Raw genomic sequence first — 19391 nt, 5'->3', positions numbered from 1 at the left:
ATTGGCTTTAAAAAATATTATATTCCCATCATAAAGATGGAAAAACTCAGATTCTGTGCAATAAAATGCAGAATCCAAAAGACACACAATAAATGAATGAGTTAAACAAAACCAGGATTCTTAACTCTTATTCCTAGAAATAACATCATATTCCTAAACCTCGCTACTTATTACCAAATTTGAAGACCTCTGTGAAAACAGACAATGAAATAAAACAAATTTCTCTTAATATCAACTTCCAATTAAACTCAGAAGTTTCAGAAATGAAAAAAAAAAAAAAACCAACAACAGCACAACAGCAAATTCAGAATATAAAAATGATTAGCAGGTAAAGGTCTTATTTTTATTGTACTTTCTAAAACCTTTAAACACACCTATCTAAAATGTCATTTGCTAATTATAAAGCTCAGATTCACAGGAGAGATTAATATCATGAAATAGTTTTTTAAACTAGAAAAAATTAATTTAAATTCAAAGACCTAAATTCTGAATTATTATAAATTTCTAAAATTAGAAAAAAATTAAAATTCAGAGGCCTTCTTGTTCTTAAAAAATATCAATCTATATGCTAAAATATATATAGCTGTTACAAAAAGCCATTAATAATAAATAAAAACATGCACAAAATGATACTTAAAAATAACTAAAACAATATGCATGATTCTAACAGTCTGTGAGATTGGCTTAAAAATCAATGGGTTATTCTCAGGGATAAAAACATGTTTCGATCTGAACAGAAAAGACTAAAATATCACAAATTAAAATAATTACAGAGCTGTGGCTTTCAGTTATGTAGACTATAGTTTCTCAAACTTTAATGTGACAATGAGTCACCTGAGGATGTTGTTTAGATGCAGATTCAAACTGGAAAAGATCCATCTTTTGTCAAGTTGTCCCTTCCAGGTGGAAAAGGACACATTGCAAAGACACTAGCTAAGCTGTTAGTTTAATTTAAAAATTCCAACTGAAGCAATCTCCTAAAGCAGTGAAAAGCAGAACACTTCATAACCGCACGTGAAAGTAACATTTAATAAAATAAGAGGATAGTAGTTCTCTCCATTTCTTGTTCCTATATTTGTGACAATAAACCTTTACATCTACAGGGAGTTAAGGCCTGGTTCCAGGTGACTTTAAGTGGCACAAAGCCTAACTGGTATATGAAACTTGCTTGCTACAGCATGAATTAAAGCATGTTATAAAGAATTAAGGGTAATCACAGAAAACAAAGCATTACAAAATTATATGCCCAAAATGTAGCATAGATTGTAGATTAAGAAAAGTATACTGCTGCAAATTAATTCATATTTGATCTTTGCCACACATTATCTAGATCTCCTAATCGAATGAAAACAAGAACAAAAAACTTGCTCTAATTAATAAACCTTATGTACTTGGGCAGAAATTTTATTAAGTGCCTCTCATCTACTAGTTGGGGAATGAAGGAGTGGCAGGAAGTCATTTCTGCTTGTATTTACTGGTAAAACCAAATTTCATGGTGACTTGCTATTATGATTGGTTAGTTTCAGTTATGTTGAAGTCCATGTCCACACCCTTGCCTGAATTTCTTCTGAACAGGAAGTGATCTGTGGATGTATGACAAGGGACAAACACTGATGCAAAGCAAAGTGCCCTGAGATGGCTACATGCTGCCTCACAGGAGGAAGCAGCAGACACATCCCAAACATCCCAGCTAAAGACAAACTGGGGTTGCTCTGGCTGGCTGGAAAATGCCACCAGTGAACAACTAACTGCATGTAACTGTCACAGAGTAAGGGGACTTTCTGAACAAAAGTTATCTGCAGGTTATGTACAAAAAGTCTAGTAACAGAGTTGACCTCCAACAACTCAGAGGCACAGGTTTTATTTAATACTGAAAAGGGTGTGGTGAATCATCCAACTTCTCAGCTAAACCTGGTCAGATATGCATCTCTATGAATAATATTATCTTTGAAGGTGAAAGGTTATGGACAGGATCTTAATCCGTAGAGCAGCCAACCCTACTTGACAATTTGGAGCATATAAGTAATTATGGAAGTGCACTACCCTTTGTGGGGATGGTGGTGAAGGAAAGCTCACATACTCTCTCCTGCTACTGTGAATGAATCTGCACCTGTGAAAGGTATATACTGATCAGTTATGGCCTAATAGACAGCAGAGGGATTTTTTTTAATGTTTATTTATTATTGAGACAGAGAGAAATATAGCACGAGTAGAGGAGAGCAGAGTGAGAGGGACACAGAATCCGAAGCAGGCTCCAGGCTCTGAGCTGTCAGCACAGAGCCTGACATGGGGTTTGAACCCACGAACTGTGAAATCACAACCTGAGCCAAAGTTGGTCACTCAACCAACTGAGCCACCCAGGCACCCCGACAGCAGAGGGATTTTGAGGAATGAATTGAGTGATCCCACAAATTACCCACTTAACTAGTACTTCTCCTGGGTAGAAGTACTACCTTTTAAAAGATTTGTCTATTTACTTTGTAAACACAGTTGATGGCTCTTGGACTAGTAGGGATACAGAAACTACACAGTGATTTGTAAAAGGAAAGTATAATCTATTATTATCAGAGGACTGAACAGGGAATTGGTTAGTGAGAGTTAAAGAGAATTCTAAACCATATAGGAATAGCAGATATAAGGGACAACCACTAACTACAAGGCTGAGATGAGAGCCCAAGGAAGAACCTTCCCCTCACCAGCACTTAGATCCAGAGGTTTCTACAAAGACAGCAGTGTTGGCTCCTTGACAGTGGAAGAATTACAGTTATCTCACTAGTGAGACTTGTCAAAAATCTGACCTGTGGAGTCCCAGAAGAAGCCATTCATAGGAAGATGTCTAACCCTGGAACTTGCTAGGTACAGATGCTAACTGCTGGCTGCTGATGGCACCTGGAGTTAAGAAGCTGTCTTCTGCAGGAGTCTAGTGCACTTTCATTTAAAGCCTGGACCAATATGGTGCCAGGCTGATGCCTAGGATAAAATTCAGGCAGCTGGTGCCTTGGAAACCCAGTTTTATGCTAAACAAAAAGTGTAGGGAGCAGTGACCAGAGCTGGGGAGCAAGTCCATGATGTCCATGACTCCAGGGTACAAACCTGCTGCTCAAGTCAAGCTCTGGAGAAAGTGCAGGGGACAGAGGTGTGCCAACGCTAGAGAAAGCTGTGCCATGCAGTTACCTAACACTAGAGAAAACTACGTGGAGGCTGGGAAGTAGAGAAAAAGTATGCCTACCAAGAGCCTAGCCAGAAAGTCACCCTGAAACCAGCAAGGAAAGTACCTTCTACTTTTAGTATCCTTCCAGTGCCCTCTACTGACAAGGCTTAATTAACATCATGCCAGCCAGCAAAGGAGAGATATTTACAGGGCCCCACTCCATTATTACAGAGCAGAAGAGAATGAATTTGGAGCTGAGAGACAATAAATTGATAAGCAGCATAGTTTACCCTTTTGACTGCTCAGTTACCATATACACACTTTCTCACACATTTGAACTCCCATTTTGTTTGTAAAAACAAAACAATTCTATACTCCACCTAGCAAGAGGCAAGCATCTTCCTTACAAGTGAAGAGGAACCTTGAAATGAGATGCAGAGTGCCAACTGGCATTGTCTCCATTACTGTGTCAATGTGAATTACTTTTCAAATTCTGTCACAGTCCCAATTTAATGTTCTATGACTTAAAGACTAGACTGCAAACTTAATATCTAACAAATCCTATGTATTACTTTGTTATTTAAAAAAAGAAAATGGGAAGGAGAGAAGAAAATCTTGTCAAAAAAAAAAAGGCCTATTAAGTATAGTGACACTTGAATGCCCAGAAATGTTAGTGAGGTGATCCTAAATTTTTGTCAGTCTGATTACCCACTGGTTCTCATGTGCTTCACTAAGATAGCTAAAGTAATTGCTACTTTCTGCTCACCAAATACAATCAGCATAATATTATCAACATAGCAAACCAATGTGATCTCTTGTGGGATGTTGGGATAATTAAGATTTCTAGGACAGGAGAACTGACCTGGCCCTAAGACAAGACTGTGAAGATATAATGTTGGCCAAGCTAGATAAGAGTAAATTGCTTTTGGTGGTCCTTGTAAATTGGTATGGAGAAAAAGCAGGTAAGCAAGTCAATAGCTATATACCAAATGCCAGAGGTGGTATTGATTATATCAAGTAAAAATACCACATCTGGGTCAGCAAGCACATTTGGAATCATCCAATGATTAAGTTTACAATAGTCCATTCATTCTCTGAGATTTATCCAACTTGGGCACAGGCCAAACAAGTGAGTTAAATGAGATGTGACAGATATCTCAAGTCTTACTTCAAATCTTTGATGGTGGCACTGATCTCAACAAATCCCTTGGATATAGTATTATTTCTGATTTACCATCTTAGATGGAGGACAAGTTTTAAAGCTTCTCTTATCAAAACAGTCCTCAATCCATAACACTTAGAGAACCAATAAAAGGATTTTGCCAGTTATCCAGGCTGTCTACTTCAATTATACATTAAGGAAGTTAGGAAATAAGCACAGGGTAGATCTGCTGACCAGGTGGACTCTCCTGTGAGTCAGACTTTGGCTAAGACTCCACCTATTACCTAAATGCTAGAAGTCTGCACTATGACTAGAGGGCCACAAGTGGTATTTTGACTCCGTAGGAACTAGTATGAAAGGTACGAATGTATTTTCTTTTCCCCAAAGCATTGCCTCTCTAATAAATGGCTATAGGTACCTTTGGGGAAGGCATTTGAGGAAAATTTGTGTTCTATGCTTGAAGCAATGGTGTATCCTTCTTAAGGCTAGGCCTCAACTTCAATCAAAGGGCTCTGGGCCTGTGAACTGACTTGGGTTTGAAAACTGAGTGAGAAGTAATGATGCTCAATTGTGGCAACTAAAGTCAACACTTTTTGCCACAAGGCCTAGAGTTTTTTTCTGGTATATACACCAAGTAATACTGTAGTACTGCCCACCTATTTCATTTGTCCTATTTGCAAAACAATGCCTTCTGATTATAACTATGCCCCAGATTTCCATTATTGTAGATATGCCTACTTTGTCCTTGCCACTTGTCTTCTGCTACTATGGGATCCCATCAAGTCCACTGAAACTAGGGAGCCAATCTTAATGGCCTACAAAGGAGAGCAACCACAGTTTTTTGGGTTTTTTTTTTTTTTTTTTTAACTAATGAAGGGACTTCCCTCACTAATGTTTTTCTCAGTATCTTAGTAAAAGGGAGAGTGTACTGGGCCTTGGCATGGAATACAGTTGGATGATGGGCACTCAGGTTGCAAACAATTAAGTCCAGTGAACATTCCTTTTATGAAAGAGCCCCAAATCTCATGAGTAGTAGACAATTTCTGTCTATTCATTCTCCCTTTTGAGGCCCCAGAATTTATGGGACAGGGAAAGGGGAAGCAAGTGAGTAAGACTCTTTGCTCAGTTGCTATCACTTTGCATTCACCTTTCTACAGGCTTATCTATAATTCATTGGGTACATACTCATCCTCTACTTCTCAGCTTCCATTCTTCTCTAGAAAAAGTGTCAGCAAACTTTCCCTAAAGGACTAAATAATAAACATGTTTTGCTTTGTGGGCCATATGGTCTCTATTGCAACTACTCTATTTTTGTGGTACAAAACCAGTCATACACAATACACAAATGAATGGGCATAGCTAGTTCCAATAAAAGTTTGTTTACAAAAACAGGTGGTGGATAGATTTTGGACCAAGGTAGTTTGCCAATCCCTTGTCTAGAAGCTCAAAATGGCTTCAATCTCAACATTTCTTTATTTCCCTGTCCTTAACCCTTCTCCATGAGCTTCCACATTTCCAGATGTAAAAGAACAAAAAAGTCCTTCACAAATCCATAACATCATTTTAAAAAGTTAGGCATAAAAGCAACAACAGTCTTTGTGATTAGGCTATTTTTGCACCTATTTTGAAACACAAAATATCCCTCCACTTATCTAGCCACCATCTGAAATTCCTGCATTCCCCACTCCCCACAGAGTATGAAAGATCTTATTAATACATGTTTCAGTGGGAAATAAACCAGTGTCAGACTAAACTGTTATTCTCCTTTCAAATAGGAAAATTTTCCTCATACAGAGACAATTACCACACAGTGAGGCCTATGAGAATACTGAGTGTCCAGTTCCACATAGGGAAAGAAGGAGTACCTAACTCTATGGGGTTTGTACTTAGTTCTTCAGGCAAAGGGGAGAAGCCCTGAGGGATACTAAGCATGGTGATGACCTAATCACAACTGAAATTTAAAATGGTTATTCTTGGGGTGCCTGGGTGGCTCAATCAATTAAGCCTCCATCTTCAGTTCAGGTCATGATCTCACAGTTTGTGAGTTCAAGCCCCACACTGGGCTTTCTGCTGTCAGCACAGAGCCTGCTTTGGATCGTCTGTCCCCATCTCTCTCTGCCCCTTCCCAACTGGCACTGGTGCACTCTCTCTCTCTCTCTCTCTCTCTCTCAAAAGTAAATAAACATTAAAAAAATAAAATAAAATGATTATTCCTGAAGCTGTGTTTAATAGGGGTTTGGGGGCAATGGCGGTGAACCAGAGAGGAGACTGAAGGTTATTAAGAGACTATTAAAATTAATCCAGGTAAGAAATTGAGCAGAAAGGGTGTGGAGGCTTGGGAAGAGATCTGGGAGGCAAGGTTAGCTAAATTCAGCAAATGAATCAATGTGGGGGCTGGGAAGGTTGTTAAATTGTAAGGTGTGTAAGGATGGGTTCTTGACTTATTGAAAAAGACCAGCTAACAAGTGCTCTCTGTTCTGGATTATCTGCAGTGGAAGAGTTGGAGTTAAACTAACAAGGGCTATGAATGCTAAAAGATGTAATGATCGAGGGTAAAGGGTGTAAGAAGAAGACTGAGGTAATAACAGCAACAAGTCTTAACCAGATCAAAAAGATGGGTCATATCAGAAAAAACAAGGGTCATGGTCAAAAAGCTCAAATAAAACAACGAAAACAATAATTTGCATTAGAAGCCCTCTCTGCACTATGAATTGTCCCTCACAAGGGTCTACTCTGCCATGAGGTATTTACTACCAGGTTTTCTTTTACCCTTTACCCCATCCAGCTGACTCAGAATTATCAAACTTGCATGGCCTCACACTACTCTTGCCTCCAACAAATTATCAATCAGGTATGAGGATAACTTCTAGAAATTTATCCCACAGATAGGCTAGTATGCAAGCAGAATGATAACCTGTAAGTTTGCACATGAAAACATGATTTTAACATCAAGACACTGAAACAAAACTCTATCAATAGGGAAATAAATTACAATAAATTATGATAGAGTCATATGATGGAATATTATGCCAGATTAAAAACAAAGAAGCCACTTTATATGCTGATATAAGGTTAAATGGGGAAAAAAAGATTCACTTGCATTTTTACGTATGCAACTTATATATATATGTATATATATATAACATATATAGTTTATATATACATATATCCACACAAACACACAATAAAGAAAGCATTGCTTGCTCATAGAAAAACCAAGTATCAGAGGGCAACAGTGAAAAGAAGACTTATCATATATATCTCCTTACTTTTTAAAATTTTTGGACCATGTGAATAGAGAAACTACTAAAAAAATAACCAGGGTTAAAACTGAGAGTAGAATAAAGATTTTGCGACAGGTAACACCTCAAATTTATTAATTCCATTCATCATTTCTCAAGAAGCTACTGGAGGATGTGTTTCATCTATATAAGAAAATAAACAACAAAATCATCATATCTAAAAAATAGGGACTCCTTCAAAAATGCCAGCAAAGAAATTTCCCAAACAACTACCATCGAATAGGCTTAGAAAGCAACAGTCCAAACTGAAACAAGAGGAGAGAGTGCCCCGGAAGAAACCAACGCATCCGATAGGCTTGATTATGTGGAAGAATCATACTGAGAAGACGGTGGAGCATATAGAAACAGGAATTGATATGTCAACAAACTAGGCTATTTTTTTTTCTTAAATGAATTATTCACTCTGTGGTTCAAAAATTTTTACTCATACTCAAAATACACTTGCTTGGCTCAGCAGTAAACAATATGTACATAATAATCATAAGTAAATACCAAAATGCAAACAAAAAATGTATAACTATACTGAGACATGGAGGAAGGTAGAGCAAGAGGCATGTGTGAACAAGAGCCAAATATTTATCTCCTTTAATGGGAAGTCAGTAGATAATGTCAAATATTGATAAATTACAAAACAGTAGTATAAGCACATTATTGCAAAGGGCAAATACTGGAAGAAGCACCCAAAAGAGATTAAAGCATTCCTAGAGGCAGCAGGACTGTGGGAAATGAGAGTTGACTGGATTTTTGTTGCTATTGCTGTTGTAAGCCTTTTAATAATTCTTTTTAATTTTATTTACATTTAAGTAGAGGTACAGGACTTGGAATCAGATGGCTTGGCTTGGAATAGTGGCTCTGCCATTTCACTGGCCTCATAGACAGAGGCAAATTATTTACTCTATTTTTCTGTCTCTAAAATAGGGAGAAAAATGCTATGCACTTCATAATATGGCTTTGAAGTGGCTTTCAAGGTTAAATATTTAATTCATGTAAATGCTTAAAATATGCCTGGCACATAAGTGCTTAATAGCAAAAGAGTAAAGAAGGGATAATACTTATTAAGATAACAAATATTAACTTTTGTTACTTGATAAAAATGGGAAGTCATTAATAATTAAAATCTAATTTTAAATATAAGAGCCACATATTAAAGTCTGCTCCTTTTGTCTGGAAACTTTAACTTTTTTGAAAGTCAATACTTCCAGGTACTAAGTGGGAATTTGTTTCTTGAGGCTACAGTCTTCAGTTTAAATCCATAGTTGGAAGCGGGGGGGGGGGGGGGGGGGGGGGGGGGGGGGGGGCAAGAAAACTGGTGAAATTCTAGCTAGTGCTGGAAAAGGGGAGCTCAAACTGGAATCTGAAGGATGAGATTTTAGCTAGATGGGCCAAAAGAGAAGGGAAGAGAGTTAGTTCCAGGCAGGGGTGAGGACACTTGCAAAGATCAGAGGCATGAGGGCAGGAGGAACATACTAATAAAAAGGGCCAGTAGAGCTGGAACAGAGAGTAACATGACACAGGTGTGTGCATGGAGGCAGGAACTCAATCATTCCAGGCTTTCAGGCTGAGTTAAGGAGTTGGCCTTATCCTAAGGCAATGAAGGGCTTTAAGCAGTTGTGAAAGTTTTGAAAAGATCCCTCTGGGTGCAGAGCGGGGAACCAACCAGAAGGAATTTAGGTAATCAGCTGGGAGGCCATTTATAAAAGTCCAGGCAAGAGATGATGGTAGTGACAAGAATGTAGAAAAGTAGATGGATTTGAAAAATATTTATTTAAAAGTTAAAACTGACAGAATACGTTTTGGTGGGGGGGGGGAGGTCTAGTCTGATTAAATTGTATTATTTAAGTAAAAGTTGCCCTTCCAGTAATTCCTCACCAATAGCAATATACTCAGTTGTAAAACATTTATAAACTAAAACTATAAGGCATTTCAATCACAACGTTAACTTTTCACTTCTAAACAGTAAAACTCAGATCTTGGAACAAAACCAAAAGCCACAAAAATAATGTGGAATTCAAAGGAATAAGATGGAAATAACAGCAATCTAAATTAAATAGACTAATTAAGTACAGTGAAACAAGTTTCCTAACTCCTCAATTTCTGTGGTTGCTACCCAGTAGGAAAGCAAATATACTGACTGCCTGCCCAACATCATTCCCCTCTGCCACTCTTACTTCAATATTTTTATCCCATGATTGGCTTACAGGAAAGAGAAATATCACATGCTTTGCAAATATCTAAATAGGTGTACACAGGCACAAAAGCAGACTATATTAAATCACATATGTAAAGTGCATGATAGAAGTATGCATAAGACATCTCCTCTAGCCCAGGTGTATATAAAGGTATGTATGTGTGTGGGGTACAGTTTCCTAAGCGAGGGGAGGCCTCGATTGAGTCTTAAGAGGTAAAAAGAGTTATAGAGGTAATATCAATGGGGAGTAACAAAAAAGAAAAAAGCACACAGGAAAAAACATTGAAGTCTGTTGTTGGAACATAAAATTTTGATTTATATATCCATAGTTAAGCAAGAGTCAGATTCTGTGGGACCATTTTAAGGACCATGGGTTCTATCCTGAGTTAAGGAAAGTTATTAAGATTTAAGCAGAGGAGAAATTCAGGTTTACATTTTTAGAGATCATTAGCTGAGAAGTTCTGCTGAGGATGGATTTGAGCATAACACCATCTGCTGAGATATTGGGTAACAGGTGGCTATGGTACCCCAGTTAAGAGTTGATGAGACCTTGAACTGGAGTAGAAGCAGATAAATTTGGGGGGAGGCAGAGGAGAAGGGCAGAAAATGTTAACAGATTCAGTGACCTGATAGTTGTGGGAGTTAAGAAAAGAGAGTAAAAAATGATCTCTGGATGTCTGACATGACACCTGGAGAGTGGTACAGATCCATAACCCATTCTCCAATATCCTTGGAGCCAAATATGTTTTAAAATTCAGAATATTTTGGATGTTAGATAGGAGATATGGTTTACATACCCAATATAACAATGTACCCCTAGCAGGGCCTGAAACAGTACCATATAATTAAACACATCCCACCAAGTGGAATAGATGATAGCTTCCTAACAGTACATTTAGGTTTTGTAGCAAATTGAGTTCAAGTGTTGCTGACAAGAGAGTTACCAAAAACATTCTGGATTCCAGATTTTTTTGGGGGGTGGGGGGGCGGTTTTGGAATTGTGGATAAGAAATGGTAGATTTCTACCACTTACAAATAAAATACAGGAAGTAAAACAGGTTGGTTTTGTTTTTGATGGAATTAAAGTTCTTGTTTACTCAGGTATGATCTCAAATAACTATGGCATCTTAAAAGATGTCCAGCAAGCAATGGAATAAATGAACAAACTAGATGGGACAGTTTGAAACTAAAACAATTACAGGGAAAATGTACACTCAGGGAAATAAGTCTCTGTTTGATGCCAAAAATATGAACCCAACTTAGAGAATGACTCAAGGAGACTTCATCCATCAATAGTCACTAATGACCTAGAATTCAGAGTCCTACTTGTCTTCGCTTTACCACATAAGTTAATGCATTTTGGTCTCTTGCCATTGTTGGCATTGATTTAAATTCAATGTTGCTATTAGCAGTACATTAATTTTGTTAAAATTACTCAAATTATACAAAATGAATTATTCTGGTATTAACTAGATGCATAATTAGGTGATTGAAAATATGTCCTTCTCAATCAGATTTTCTAACCATAAAAGATCTGTCATAACAAATGCATTTCTACACTTTATGAACCAGAGAACTAAATATGTTCTGAAGGCGATTTGGGGGTTGATCATTTCCAACATATTAAATACACTAATTTTCTTTTAGAGAAAATTCCTTCTACCAGGAATTAAAATAAAAATTTTCTAAGGAAGGCTTAATCATCCCTGGAAAGTTTCCAAGCCTACATTCCTTACAGGTCCTTAGAGACCTAATCTAATCTCTCAATCTAGTCTTTTTAGGGAATAGGGATCTGATTCCTATAATTTGTCTCTTATATCTGCTTCATAGTAAAAGAAAAACATATACAAAACATTAACAGACTACAAACCAATAATAAACTGGCTTATGTTTATTCTAATGATTTTCTTAAGACTCTGTCTAGCACTATTAACATAGCCATAAAATTTAGAATTTGGAATAGAGCTGGGCAGAATTATTATTATTTTTTAACGTTTATTTATTTTTGAGACAGAGAGCCAGAGCAGGAGCGGGGGAGGGGCAGAGAGAGAGGGAGACACAAGCTCTGAGCTGTCAGTACAGATCCCAGCACAGGGCTTGATCCCACAAACCGTGATATCGTGACCTGAGTTGAAGTCGGAGGCTTAACCAATTGAGTCACCCAGGTGTCCCAAATTATTTTTCACTCTCAAACTTTCACTTGATAATTGTTAACATCAGAAACTCTTCAGGAAAACCTTTCCAGTTTTCCCTGTCCCCAAACATACTACACACACTACGCCGAGGACCCACTTAAAATACAATAATGTACAGTGACGTTTCATGCAGTTCCTTATGTGTGAGAAATTTAGTCTAGCACCAGGTCCTAAAGTCTCAAGCCCTTCAACAAAAATTTAATGAGGATGATAGTATAATTCTATATTTTAAAAATATGCAGTTTGCTTTTCTTTCTTTCAAGTATGTGTGTGTGTATGACACAGTAAGCTGACAGAAAAATCAGTCTTCAAAGTACAAATTCAATAAGAAACCGCTATTTGCATTATAAGTTCCAGTCCATCTGTGGCCATAAAAATCATTCCGGTGTGTTGAGATTAGTATTTTAAAAATAAAATAGAGGAAAATCCACATTATGAGCCTAAAAATTATTTTGTGAGCCTTGTTTCATACATATACACAGAGAGAGAGTATCCTGCATTGAGGCATAGAATTCATTTCTTATTGAGGATTGCAGTCCAAAAAGTAGTTTTAAAAATACTAATGTTGAAGACGTGTGCTTGCCAGCCAAAAACCTAGAGTGTTGCCAATGGAGGGATGGCCCTGGGTTACTGCCTCATAAAATATATTTTAAGCCAATACAATAAAACATCAGAAGACTAATTATGTTGTCCATGTTGACTCAAAAAATTAACTGTGACTCTGAAAAACCAAGAAAGGATTAAAAATCTCAATCCACATGGCATTTTCAATACACATGTGAGAGGAAGAGAGTGACCTCCTCACTCACTCTCCCTGGAGTTGGACATCCTCTAGACAAGTAGAAATTCGGGTAAATCAGAGCTGGACAAAGAACAATTGATTTTTCTGTATTTACAAAGGCCTTACAAATGATATGAAACACAAAAAAATAAGCATCTTATGATAAGTGAGAATGAGAATGGTGAAAAGTAAAGAACATGAGTCTTGAATCAAGTCGCTGGAATAATAATAATGCCATGTCTACCACTAACTTGCTGGGTGAACTGAAATTAGAATCTCTCTCTTAGCTTTGGTTTATAACAAACCGGATGGATTGACTCTCCAAACTGAGAAGGGGATCCTAAGATTGCTAGGGGTAGAGGAGATTCCTGACTTAAGGCCTTATTAGCTTAATCCTGGGAAGTATTTTTTTTTCTATTTTACAGATAATTTAACTGAGGCACACTGTTACTCTGATGCAAACATGTTACATTTCTCCCTTAAGAGTAAAGATAGTCCAGAAACATCTAGTTCAATAATCAATGAAGTTTAAATTAATACTCTAAACTCAGGGAACAACACCTACACCTAATTTTTAAAGCATGTTTAGCATATGTATTTCTCTGTATGGAGATAAGATTAAGAGGACAGGCCAGGCTCTTTTGACGTAAGCAGAAGGCACTGGTTGAAAATACCATTAATAATTATGTCCTGTTTGTGTGGTGGTCATTTACCTTTAATTGCACCTGTATGAGTTGTGAAGGCATTTTGGTAAGTGTGCAATTTCAAATACATTTTTAAAAATCAGCAAAGATAGAAGAAAAATGCAGGCACTGGAACTGCCAATTATGAGAAACCTCTATGTAAAAATACTAGTTAAAGCAATATAAAAAGAAAGATGCTTGGTACAAATAAGCTGTTCAGAATTTTAATAGATATGCCAGACTTCAGATACTAAAAGTAAAAGTTAAGTTTAATGAATTCTAACTGTAGGGTATGACTTTAACCTCATGTATTTTAACCACACTCAAAAAAAAAAGTATACAGTAAATGAAGCAACAGATTTTCCCACAAGCAGAAATTCTCAAATGAAAACGCAGCAACTTTCCTATTTTTTAACAATAGTATTTGAACACGAAGGTCTTCACTGCGTGTATTATAATTTTTTATAGCATGCTACGCTGGCTTAAGAACATTTTCTAAAAATCAGAAAAGTTGTTACTCTGTGGGGTTCTAAAAACAGAAACAGTTATTTGATGAGTTTGAAGTGAAGTGTTTTTTGATGAGTTTTGAGAGAGAAGGAAATAAAAGGCTAAGGTAAGCACCAGTTTCACCCTCAATTCTTAAGCTTTAGAAAAGTCTAATTAGGCAGGGAAAGGAATTTGGGCCTGGCACACCCAGGTCCAGACGTGGCAGGATCCTGAAACAAAGTTTTTCTGAACCTTTGAGTCATATGCCACAGGCAAACCAGAGCCGCGATACGCAGGTCGTTAAGTCACCAGGTCCTTTAACGAGATGGTGTGCGGTTGGTGAGTGGCAGCTGGATTTCTTCCTGCCACGAAGAAAATAACTCTCCTCGATCAAACCGGAAAGTGGGCGCAGCTCTGGCTTAGGGAGTGCACCCGGAAAAGTGTAGAGAGAAGGGGGTGGGGGAGAGAGGGATGTCCGCGTCCCGACCACAGAGCGCTTTCCAAACCACTCAGAAACCATTTAAATGGCTCGGGCGGCCGCGGTTTCCAGCCTAGGACTGTCTGGGGTCCGGCTGGGAAAGTTGCCTGGCAAAGCCGTGCCCTTTCCCGTCGCGGGTTTGTTCCCCGCGAGAGGCGGCGAGAAGAGACCAGCAACCTGTTAGCCTGCGTGCACACGCGGCCGCCTCGCGCCTGGCCGAGCCCCTCCGACACCCCCCCCCCCCCCGCCATGAGACTCTCCCAAGGGTCGAGCTGCGGGCCACCAGCACTTCGGCCCCGGTCCGGCTCCTCGGGAGCCTCCCTACAGACACTGTCAGGGGCGACAGGGCTACCCCCGGAGCGCCACCTGCCTTGACCTCGGGCGCCCCTTTCGGCCTCTCGGGAGCGGCAACTGAAGCACTGCTCTCGAGACCACCCCCAACCGGCCACCGGGACCGTACCCCTCGCCCCACCACGTGAACCTCGGCGTCCGTCCTAGCACCCCCTCCGACGCTGCCCGGGGTCTACCGGTCCCCCGCCCCGGGCCCCAGCGCCCGCCCGTCCGCTTACCTGGCGGGTGGGCACAGCAGGGCGGCGGGAAGCAGCGGCCGAGCGGGCGCTGGACGTGGGCCGGGCGCCAGGTGCAGGTGGCGGCGGCGGCGGCGCCTCCGGTTGCTGTCGCTACTGTTGCCGCTCAGTCCAGCTCCTCCTCCGCCGCCGCCGCCGCCTCCTGCCTTCCCGCTGGGCCTCCTGCGTTGCCAGGAGAGGCCGAACGGAGGCTCCGCTTCCTCCTGGAGTCTCACAGGTGAGCTCCAGCCTGCGACGTCGGCAGGGGCGAGGCCCCCGTCCCGCGCCTGCGCGCCAGCCTCCTGCCCCGCCCAAGCCCTACCTGAGCGCTCCAGGTGAGGACCGAGCACCGCGCGCTGGGTGGGGGCGCCGTCCGGGCGGAGCGCAGCTGCCGCGCCGCTTCTCCGCAGACGGCGAGGCTGGTTCTCCCCGCGGGGCGCGTGCCGCCGCCCGTCTACATTTGAGGGGTCCTGCACCGACCTGGCGGCAGTGGGCACCTTGTGACCAGAGCACAGGCTGCGTCCTTAGGGAACCAGAAGGTCCAGATTTCCCTAACACACGGCTTCCCTTCTCTACGGTTCGCCAAAATAAAGGGGTGCGCCGCCCGGAGACTGGGGGGGCCCAGTGCCCCCCGAGAGCCACCTCATGACGGCTGCAACTGTTGCCTCGTATGGTTTCCTCGAGCAAGGTTCAGCAGCTTCTGTCACCAGTTAGGTTCGTGAGCTATTGGGTGAGCTTCCTTCCCATGTACTAGTCTTGATTTCATCACTTGACTCACTTCAGCGCAGCTAGTGGTTTCCGTTTCTGTAAGCGCGCGCTCTGGTAAGGGCGCCTCCCGTCCAAAGGAGGAGCCTCTCTCTTCCAAAGAAGAGCCTCTGGTATTTGGCAGAGCCTTGCTAACTTGGGGCGCACCACCCCTTCCTGGGTTACAATCGAAAGGCAAACCGATTGCCCGATGAGAGGGCGAGCAGTGGCAGTACAGAGAAACCTGCTGTCCTTGTTTGGAAAGACACTGGTTTCCTGCAGAGGTTTTGCTTCAACTGGAGGTTTGCTTGGAAGCTCATCTACTGGGAGGGTGATGAGGCAGGCTCTAGGGAGATAGGGGACTTTGCCGTTGTTTTTAAAGACATCATTTTTTTAGACAGTATTCGTTTTTCCTTTGATGATATTTACAACTTTGTTTCAGCCTGCCTTCTGCTGTTATGACAAACATTTGACACACCCAAAACCAGGACTTAAAAATGACCTCTATACCTTTTTTTTTTTTTTAATTTCTGAGAGAGACAGACAGAGTAAGCAGGGGAAGGTCAGAGAGAAGGAGACAAAGAATCTGAAACAGGCTCCAGGCTCTGAGCTGTCAGCACAGAGCCCAATGCGGGGCTTAACCCACTGAGCCACCCAGGCGCCCCCCTCTATTCTTTCTTATAAACTCAATCAGTATTTGGCTCTATCTTCAAGGTATGTAGGAATAGAAAAAGCAATAGCTGAAAATGTTTCAGGCATGCTTAATTACATGGTGGCAGGTTTTTCTATAGTTTAGCTCTGGCCTTCCTCCTGTATTTTGACACATTACGCTTATGGTTTCTGTTTATTGGTATATTAATGTTACATGTGACCTAAAATTAAAATTTAGAAATACTGGTTAGTATAGTATCAGTAGGTGTAGCTTTAGAACGTCGCTAGTCTGACACTGGGTTTAGCATCCACAATATACTATTTTATACCACAGCTATGAATCTGATCTAAAACTTTAGGTGGTTTTTTTTTTTTTTGTCTTGTATATTGTATTTATTTTGCAAGCATCAAGGAACATTTGGGGGTTTGTGATATTTTAATATCAGTACCTACAAGCAGTTTTAAAACTTTCCCTCCTCTGCAAAACGTTCAGGAGCTCCTTATGTGTATTCCCATACTAACTTGATAATATTTGTCCTTAGATTCAGAGCTGAAAATACCACCTACCTAAATCCACCCCCCCCTTTTTTTTTTTTTGAGGTTCTGCCACTTTCTCTGTTGTTTGCCTCTACATGGAGATTAGAGTCTCAGTCTTTGGGATATTTGGGAGAAATCCTAAGTGTATAACCACGGAGTCTGTATCTCTGTACCACCCATCTCTGAATGAGGGAAGAGCCAAAGACTATGAGAGTTTTAATGTCCCACCAGGCAAAGAGTGACAATTTCCACCAACAAGAGCAGAAAAGAGCAAATGGACATAGAAAAGCAATTTGGAATCCAAAGACTGAGGTTCATTGACAGCAAGACTAGTAAAGTCAAATAATAACTGGAAAGAGAAGCTAGGGCAGATCTACAAAAAGAGATCCAAGCAAATAGGACCAAAATGCTAGATGAGGGGTGAAAAAAAGAACAGAACAAATATAAAAAGCAGGAGTTACTAAAATTTGGCTGCCAGTTTTACAAAGGAGACAGATAATTTAAACAAGGAAAGCAGTATTTTGGGGGTCTGGCATATCTACCAGCATTACATGTAGTATTCCATTTCATTCTGAAAGCAAAATCTTAAAATTAAGTTTTTTACTTAACAATAAAATTCAAATGCTGCAGCCCCCCCCCCCAAAAAAAACAAGCAGCATGCTGCAATGTTTAATGCCCTAAATCCAATAGGATAAAGGGTTTTTGAAAGTATCATCCTATTTAAGATTATGAAATAAAGAATTTGTTTTACAAAGGAGAAATTAGTATTTCTTTATAAAATAAAACCCAGGAGACTTAGTGTAGACATGCTTCTCAGAAACAAGCTTGTTGTAATTCTACATGTTTGGCATGTAATGGCAGTTAAAATAGAAAATTAAGAAGATTCATGCAGGAAAGAAGAAACATTTCTCCCTCTCTTTCTCTCCACACACAGACACACACACACACATACATACACACATACACACACAGACACTAGCTATAAAATTCTACTATATATAGATTTAAAATAATACTCACTGTTTAATAATTTTTGTCAGCATTTAAATACTGCCAGGACTGGTATGTAACACTTAGTAGGTACTCAATAATTGTTTGTTAAATTAATAAACTGATACCACGAAAAACCCATTATACCTAATATCTTAAACAGAGTACAAGTCCAAAGAATGGTTTAACCAAACTGTATTGAGAAATAATGTAGGACAAGTAAGAGTGATGGACTAAGAATTTGAGGGACAGCGTCTAGTAACAATAGCTATCGGTTATCACGTACCAATGTTTCAAAAGGCACTACACAAAGCAATGTATACTTGTACAAGTTACTCTAATTCTGGGCTTAAATATTCTCTTCCTCAAAATAAAATACTGGTACAAGGTGGTCACCAATTTCCTTTACACACTGATTCTTGTAAATTTTGTGATAATTGTCATGCAAAACAATCTTCTGGATATAGGAATCACAATTAATGGAAAACAAAGATGAAGGAATGGGAATCACTTAACTGAGAAATTTTAATTCATAAAATTAATGATAATATACAGTGTAACTAGTAAAATTATTAAGATTCACTAAGTCCAACTTTAAATGTTTTCAGTTTGTTAATTGTTTAATTGTTGGTTACCCAGGGCTTAGCAACATCAGCCTGAAACATATTGCCTGCCTGATTTAACCTTTAAAAACAATTTTGCCTTATGTGGAAACTGGAATCTCCAGTAAGGATCTCAAAGTCAAATTGAGAGTTTTGGCTCAAAGACTAAACAGATTGAAATAATTTCTACTAAAAGAATTGAAAGGCTATTGATTTAAAAGGAGAATAGTGTTGGTATCATAGTGAAGAGCCACAAATATGTGGGCATTTTTTTTTTATAACTACTCAGCATAATTCTACATTGTGTTTAAAATAAGAGTTAAAACAGTAAAAACGTGACGAGATTATTTTTAGTATGGACTTTCTGGGACAGTATATTGTATGAAGATTGCCTATGAGGCCCCCCCCCCCTCCCCTGAGAATATAAACAGAACAACCATCTGGGACTTTCAAAGAGGCACACACTTCTATGAGTGTGCTTTTTGACTTAAATTGCAACAGAACTATGTCTTGTTAATCTTGTATCCTTAATGCTTGGCACATAGTAGGTGCTCAATAAATATTTGATGAAATGGATTGAGTAGAGTGCAGAGTTTCAAGCTTTTAAGCATTAGCATAAGAGCAGAAAGAAATACCATGCTGAGTCAGGCTAATATTCAATCTAGCTAGCTCTAAATTCTGACGGTGGCATCAAAGGATTTTTTCTGGGAAAAGATCGTGATAGTCCTGCATGATGGTGACCTCAGCTATGTACTCCAGGTGTCCCTGACTCACTCTGTCCTAATTGATCTCTGACTGTAAGATGACTTTTAAAATTGTAAATCAATTCATATTTATTTTAGAAAAATGAGAAAATACAGATAAACTAAAAGGAA

General features: G+C 39.5%; 1 protein-coding gene across 5 annotated transcripts in view; it reads right to left on the bottom strand.

Annotated features, from left to right (window-relative positions):
* GALNT3 (polypeptide N-acetylgalactosaminyltransferase 3) overlaps positions 1-19391 on the bottom strand; it is a 91214-nt gene that overhangs the window by 27324 nt on the left and 44499 nt on the right. The window contains exon 1 of one of the 5 annotated variants that reach the window (XM_039242009.1): positions 15315-15357. The exons of the other annotated variants lie outside the window; for them this stretch is intronic. The gene's annotated coding sequence lies outside the window, so the exon portion shown is untranslated. Of the gene's footprint in view, positions 1-15314; positions 15358-19391 lie in introns of those variants that run through there. 5 annotated transcript variants of the gene reach the window in all.

The sequence above is a fragment of the Hyaena hyaena genome, unplaced genomic scaffold (genome assembly GCF_003009895.1).
Source record: "Hyaena hyaena isolate Hyena2069 unplaced genomic scaffold, ASM300989v1 scaffold_207, whole genome shotgun sequence".
NCBI classification, from domain to species: domain Eukaryota; kingdom Metazoa; phylum Chordata; class Mammalia; order Carnivora; family Hyaenidae; genus Hyaena; species Hyaena hyaena.
Note: the sequence above shows the minus strand (reverse complement) of the source record. Positions and strands in the feature narration are given on the sequence as shown.